The sequence below is a fragment of the Zalophus californianus genome, chromosome 2, assembly GCF_009762305.2.
Source record: "Zalophus californianus isolate mZalCal1 chromosome 2, mZalCal1.pri.v2, whole genome shotgun sequence".
Taxonomy (NCBI): Eukaryota; Metazoa; Chordata; class Mammalia; order Carnivora; family Otariidae; genus Zalophus; species Zalophus californianus.
The window spans coordinates 184,024,244-184,031,669 of record NC_045596.1 but is presented as its reverse complement, the minus strand read 5'-3'; the positions used below and the strand labels follow the sequence as shown (position 1 = coordinate 184,031,669).

Genomic DNA, 7,426 nt, shown 5'->3' with positions numbered 1-7,426 from the left:
AGAGAGTATTATGCCAAGTGAAATAAGTCAGTTAGAGAAAGACAAATACCATAGGATTTCACTCATATGTAGAATTTAAGACACAAAACAAATGAGCAAAGAGGAAACAGAGAGAAACGCAAACCAAGAAACAGACTCTTAACTATAGAGTACAAACCCATGGTGACCAGAGGGGAGGTAGGTAGAGGGATGGGTGAAATAGGGGATGGGGATTAAGGAGTGCACTTGTGATGAGCACCAGGTGCTGTATGGAACTGTTGACTCAATATATTGTAACCTGAAACTAGTATTACACTGTACCTTAACTAACTGGAATTTAAATAAAGACTTTTAAAAACCCCAAATTTCAGAAGTCTCTGCTTTCATGGAACTTATTTGGGGACTAGAAGAAATAGAATTTAAAAATATTGATGTTAGTAAAATAGATGAACATAGGAGAAGGGCAAAAAGAGAGAGGGAAGCAAATGATAAGAGACTCTTAACTACAGAGAACTGAGGGTTGCTGGAGGGGAGGTGTGTGGGGGGGGGGGATGGGCCAAATAGGCAATGGGTATTAAAGAGAGCACTTGTTGTGTTGAGCACTGGGTGTTGTATGTAAGTGATGAATCACTAAATTCTGCTCCTGAAACCAATATTACACTCTATGTTAACTAACTAGAATTAAATAAAAATTTGAAATAAAATATTGTTAGTGATATGATTGGAATAGTACAGGTTTCTATTGAAATAATATTAGAAGAAGATAATTCAAATAGTGGTATCAGGGGATTTATTTTTTTGTTTTTGTTTTTTTTTAGGGACCTTCAACAATGGTAGGAACTAGCTAGATGAAGAAGAGGAAAGAAATGTGTTTCTAACAGAAAGCCATAGGTGAGAATAGGCTACGTTCAGCTGATGAAAATAAGTTTGGCTTGCCAGGACCAGGCGTTCAAGGTGTGAGAGATGGCAACTGCGAGGTAAGAGGGGACTAAGTTGGGCAAAGTCTTGAAAAGCATGCTAAAGCCTGTAAAGGTCAGAGCAATGGGGAACCTCTGAGATTTGTAAGCTAACATGATCAATATTTGCTTTTTAGAAATGTCAACCTCGCTACAGAATTGAGACTGGACTGTCGAGAGAGAAGGCAGAGGAGGAACAGCACTTAGCTTGGACGGTGGCCTGAACTGAGTGGGGGAAGGAATCAAGAAAATTACATGAATTCAAGAGTCATTCAGGAGGTAGTATCTGTAGGCATTTGGGAGTCATTGGATGAGGTAAAGATGGAAATTAACCAATGGCAATTAGATTTTTCATAGAATTGAATGGATAATGTTAGCCCTCCTTGAGATAGTAAACATAGAAGAAAGAACCTAATGGAAGTCAATATCCATTCAGCTTTGGATATGTTTATGTTTTCTATGTTATCTATAAGTGAGTCTGATGCATGGGCTATAAAATATAGGATTTAAAGCTGAGGAATGATATAAGGCATGTAGAAAACAAACAGCAAGATGGCATGCATAAATACCGCTTATCAGTAATTACATTAATGTAAAGGGATTAAAACTGCAATCCAAAGGCAGACATTGGGAGATTTAAAGAAAAAAATCCAACAGTATGCTATTAGAGACACACTTTAGATTCAAAGACACAAATAGATTGAAAGTAAAAGGATAGAAAAATATATACCATGCGAACAGTAACCAAAACAGAGCTGAAGTAGCCATACTAATATCAGACAAAATAAACTTGAGACATAAATTATAACTAGAGATTAAAAAGGACATTTCATAACAATAAAAGGTCAATCCATTAAAGGTGAGTACTTATACATTCCTGTACCAGAGTACATGAATTAAGAACTGACAGAATTGGCAAGTAAAACAATTGGAGATGCTAAAATCTATTTCAGTAATGGATAATATAATTAGGAAAAAGATCAAAGGAAATGCAAGATTTGAAGAACACTATAAACTCACTAGACCTATCAGACATCTATAGAAAACTCCACTCAACAACAAAAGAATACAGATTTTTCAAATGAAACATTTTCCCAGTATAGACCATCTGTTAGGCCATAAAACAAGCTTCAGCAATTTTAAAGAGATTAAAGTCACACAAGGTATGTTCTTCACTAAGTGTAATGCAATTGAATTAGAAATCAGTAAAAAAGAAATTTGAGAAATTCACAAATACGTGGAAATGAAACAATACCTTCCTAATAACCGATAGGTCAAAGAAGAGATCTCAGTGAAAACTTAAAAAAAATTAGAATACACTTTGAGTTGAATGGAAAATGAATACGCAATTTACCAACATTTATAAGATCTATAGCTAAAGCAATGCTCATAGAGGAAATTTATAGCTACAAATGACTATATTAAAGCTCAGAAAAGAGATCTGAACAGAGTTATAAATATAGATTTTCCTATCATCAATACATAGATCAAGGGCTTTTATTTTATTTATTAATTATTTCTCCTTCGAGTTGTTTTGTAAGTCTTAAAGTGGTTTATAGAAAAGTTGGAGAATACCCCATAGCTGTTTTATTTATTAATTCTTACCCTCCTTCCTTCTGATATATTTTCATTTATTTATTTTTTTTATTGAGGTGTAGTTGACATACATTATATTAGTTTCATATGTACAGCACAGTGATTTGATAATTCTGGACATTATGCAATGCGCACCACAAGTGTCGTTACCTTCTGTCACCATGCAACATTATTACAATATAATTGACTATATTCCCTAAACTGTACTTTTCATCCCCATGACTTATTTATTTTATAACCAGAGGTTTGTACTTAATCCGCTTCATCTATTTTGCCCATCCCCCTGCCTCTGGCAAACCAAGCAGTTGGTTCTCTATATTTATGATTCTGTTTTCGTTTGTTTGTTCATTTATTTTGTTTTTCAGTTTCCACATATACGTGAAATCATATGGTATTTATCTTTCTCTGTCTGACTTATTTCACTTAGCAGAGTACCCTCATGTTTATTTAAACATTATTTACAACAACCAAGTTATAGAAGTGACTTAGAGGAATGGACGTAGATCAAGAGTTTTTATCTTTGCGGCCGATTTCATTAAGTCTATGAGCCTCCTGACTTAGATTTCAAAATTAAGTGTCAGTGTGCTTTTTGCTGGGGGAAAAGCTCTTAACTTTCATCCAATTTTTAAAGGGATCCATAAGCCTCAAATTCATTAAGAACTGATGTTGGTAGTAACTGAAACATTAGGAATAAATAAAAGGTATTCCTTACCTTCACATATGATCAAAAAAGGCGATGAGAAAATGATGCTAAGGCAGATTTAGGGGACACACTAAGTGTGTGGGCAAGACAGGAGGCTTTAAAGTAAAGATGAAAAAGATGGTTGTCAGACTGGGGTAACAGCCACCACATTGGAACGGTGAGTTGCCCCAAAGAAATGCTGCCAAAGTGTTTAAGTCCTAAGTGGGGTTTAAGTATGGCAAGTTAAGACTGGGAAATGCTCACAGCTTTGCCAACAAAGGGGTTCAATGGTGGCAGCTGGGGGGCAGGGCAAGTGTGAAAGCCACACTATCCTGAGTGTGTACTGAGCACAATAGAAACTGACAAAGTTTAAGCTACTTTGGCTGGGGGTAGAGCACAAGTTAAATGTTCTTAATGAAACAAAACCAAAAATGAACACAAGGAAACTTTGAGAGGTGTCGGATGTTTGCCCCCGACTGTGATGATGGTATCATGGGTATTTGCCTAAGTCCAAACTCATCCAACAGTACACATGAAATGTGTGCAGTTCTTGGTATAGCAATTGTGCCTCAATAAAGCTGTTAGAAAGTTTAAAAAAGGGGCGCTTGGGTGGCTCAGTTGGTTAAGCATCTGCCTTGGGCTTGGGTCCTGATCCCAGGGTCCTGGGATGGAGTTCCGCATCAGGCACCCTGCTGGGCAGGGAGTCGGCTTCTCCTTCCGCCCCTCCCCCCACTCATGTTCTCGCTCTTGCTCACTCTCTCTAAAGATAATAAATAAAATCTTTTAAAAAATCAAAAATAAAATAATAAGACCTAAGGGGGAGAAAAAAGAAGTTACACTGGGAAGAGAATAATAATAAGCTGAAACGAAAATAAAGTTTTAGGAGGGTTCGTAGATTAGTCTTTAAAATCATTAGTGGGAAATGGTGTCCTTAACAACATATCCCTCTGTACCTAACTCAGAGATAGAAAGATTCCTAGAAATGCCATGATTCTGACCCATTACATACATTCTCAGATTTCTGGCCTTTATAAAGTGGTTCATAGCCTTCAAAACTGTCAAGGTGTTAGGAAGTGTTTTTTATTACTGGCAACTTGAGAAATCTGTATTACTGAGGGGGGAAAACACACCACTTTAAAAAAATTATATATGTTTGTGCCTGTGTTTTACTTCATTTTACATGTAGGGACCAAACTGTTGCTTCAGGGTGCTTGGGTGGCTCAGTTGGTTAAGCGTCGGACTCTTGATTTTGACTCAGGTCATGATCTCGGGGTCACAAGATAGAGCTCCTGCAATGGGCTCAGAACTGGACTTGAAGCCTGCTTAAGATTCTCTCTCCCCCTCTGCCCCTCCCCCTACCCCACTCTAGCACGCACTCTCTCTCACTCTCTCTCTAAAAAAAAACAAAAAAAAATACCCCTCAAAAATTTAAATAAAGCAAAGCAAAGGAAAAAAAAATAATGGGAATTAGTTGATGAAATCCCTTTCTAGCATGACTACACTAGAGCGGCCTGGAGACCCCTTAGATGGAAAGTTGAGGGTAGAGAGTTGAGCCGGGTCCTGCACAGTGGGGACCAAGTGATCCTCCATTAATTTTCCAAGTTCCCAAGACAAATAATGCCAACAAATATAAACATTCTGGAGTAATAAGGAAGAAAACAAAATTTCACATTATTTTGATGCTGGTGCATTTATGTACATTTTCGAGAGGGAAACTTAGCGACATCCAGGAATAGGGTGCTGAAGACAGACTGAGTTTTTGTTTTTGTTTTTCAATGTCCATATAATCTTTACTACTTATGATGACCTTTCATGTAGTTTTGATCCCCTCACAACCACTCTGTGAGACAGGCAGGTTTCAGTTATTAATTCTAATGGGTATTTTCTCCATAAACACAGAAGGATGACAAGAAAAGTTTGCCCTTAGATCTAGTTTCCATGTATTGAAGGAATAAGTACAAGTGTTTTTTAAAAAACTGTTTTTTTAGTTTCAGAAATTGCATTAAACATTTCTTTTTTTCACAGTCTATCCTTTATGGAGAAGATAAAAAATGTCTGAAATACGCATTTGGATTTTGAGATTCGCTCTAAGCAATATTTTTAGTGGAGAGAAGTGTTTCTTTGTTTTGCTCACATTCTTTCAGGAGCAGGTGGGTGCTGACTCTCCAGCTGAAGGTATTCTGAAAATTAGTGCTGGGTTCTTGCCTTTGGAACCAAACATATCATGATTTAGGTTTGAAGAACTTGGAGTCGTCAGGCTGAGTTGACTTGTAGGAGTGGTAGGGCGGCTCTTCAATGCTGACAGAAAGCTTCTACATTTACCACGATGTTTAACTGTTCTATTGTGTGTTTTATGAGTCCTCCATATGTTTTTGGATTTTTTGTACTTTTTCACAATTTTTGCCTCTTTAAAACAGTGTATAATTTCTTCTAAACACTTTCTGTATTTTGGGTGTCAGTTTGGGTTTCAGTTTCAGGAGCACTCCAAAGTTATCCAGAGCCAGCACCTGGAAACAGCGTGGATACTTTTGTTCAACAATGCTCTTATCATCATGTGATGAACGGTAGGTTCGGTAGAGGCAGCAGGCCTAGCCCGGGCTGCTATCTTATAGTTCCAATGTGGCAGCCACTAGGTAAGGCTTCTGCCTTTTTTTTTTTTTTTTTAAGATTTTATTCATTATTTGAGAGAGAGAGAGAGAGAGAGAAAGAATGAGCAGTGGGGAGGAGCAGAGGGAGAGGGAGAAGCAGACTCCCCGCCGAGCAGGGAGCCTTACATGGAGCTGGATCCCAGGACCCTGAGATCATGACCTGAGCCAAAGGCAGACACTTAATGGACTGAGCCACCCAGGCGCCCCAAGCTTCTGCCTCTTTAACTCCCCTTCCATGCAGCTAAGACCTGGTGAGATAGGGAGATTCCTCCAGAAGGGGGATTTCCAGGATGTTCCTTATTTCTTAAGGTTCCTGCACCTCAAATGCCTTATCTGTAAAATGAGGGTAATAATAGTACCCACCTCACATGGATATTGTGAAAATTAATTGACACTAAGATTTATAACAGTGCCTAAGAAACAATAATATCTTAATAATCTATAGCTAATATTGTTATAATCACATTTAATCTCAGGGAGTTTTGTATTCTTATCTGCATGTTGGCAAAAGAAGAGACCACAGAAGCATTCAAGTCCCTGTCCTTATACATACACAACAAAGCCAAGATCTAATCAATTCTCAAGCACTTTGCTAGAGCGCCCTGCCCCACACGTGATTAATGCACTCCTGGCCTCTCCTGCCTCATTTTGTATTTCTGATTTATGTCTTTGCATTTTATTGTGAGTAATATGTTTACAGAAAGTCAGAAAATTATATCATTGAAAAAGAAAAAAAAGAAACCAGAAGTGAGATGGTCAGGTGTGTATGAGTTACAGCAAGATTTTTGTGTCAGTTTAGCTCAACACTTCCAGTATATTCTGCCATCTAGCCACTGAAATCTCTCTTAGTTAAAGGCAGAAATCCAAAGGATTTCCAATTCATTCCAGTTTTCAAATAGAGGATTTTACTGGACTCATGCAAACACAGACTATGTTGTTACATAAACAAATAAAACAGGAGACATGGCCCAGATTTAAAACAAAGAAACAAACATACTTCTTAGGGAAAATAAAATTTAATAAAATTGTCACCAAAGTTCTTGTACACTGAAATTTAAATTACATGGTGAACTTGGATTATCAATATTTTACACACTACTGCTTTGCAAAATGATAGTACCTTCCATTCACTAGAGATAGAAGGTGACTATGAACCTTTAGAAAGTTAAATGCAGGTGTAAACCTGTTAGTCCCAGCCTGGAAGCTAAACTTTTTTATGTCCTGAAGACTGTCCACAAACCCCAACTGTGACACCATGTTGATAGGATAACTTAAGAAATTTTAAGTCCAGGAAGAGGACTTACTTTTTTGTGCTGCCAATGCTTATGGTGTTTTTAGATGAACACAGCCAAGAGAAGAAATTGCAAAATTAAGATGAGGTCTAAAACCCAGGTTTGTTCAGCTTGCTTCTTAGAATAGTTAATATTAACTGACTTTTACATTTAGATTCACTTAACTTGGCAAATGCCATGAAAACTAAATCTCATAAGCTTTTCTACACTGACACTCTTTCTACAACTGGGAAGAATGTCCCAGCTTAAGAAATACTTTAATTTTGAGATGTT

At 37.3% G+C, this 7,426-nt stretch overlaps 1 pseudogene; it reads right to left on the bottom strand.

Moving 5' to 3' along the window:
• Positions 1–5,239: 5,239 nt before the first annotated feature.
• LOC113925379 lies at positions 5,240–7,118 on the bottom strand (annotated as a pseudogene).
• Between the last annotated feature and the right edge of the window lie 308 nt (positions 7,119–7,426).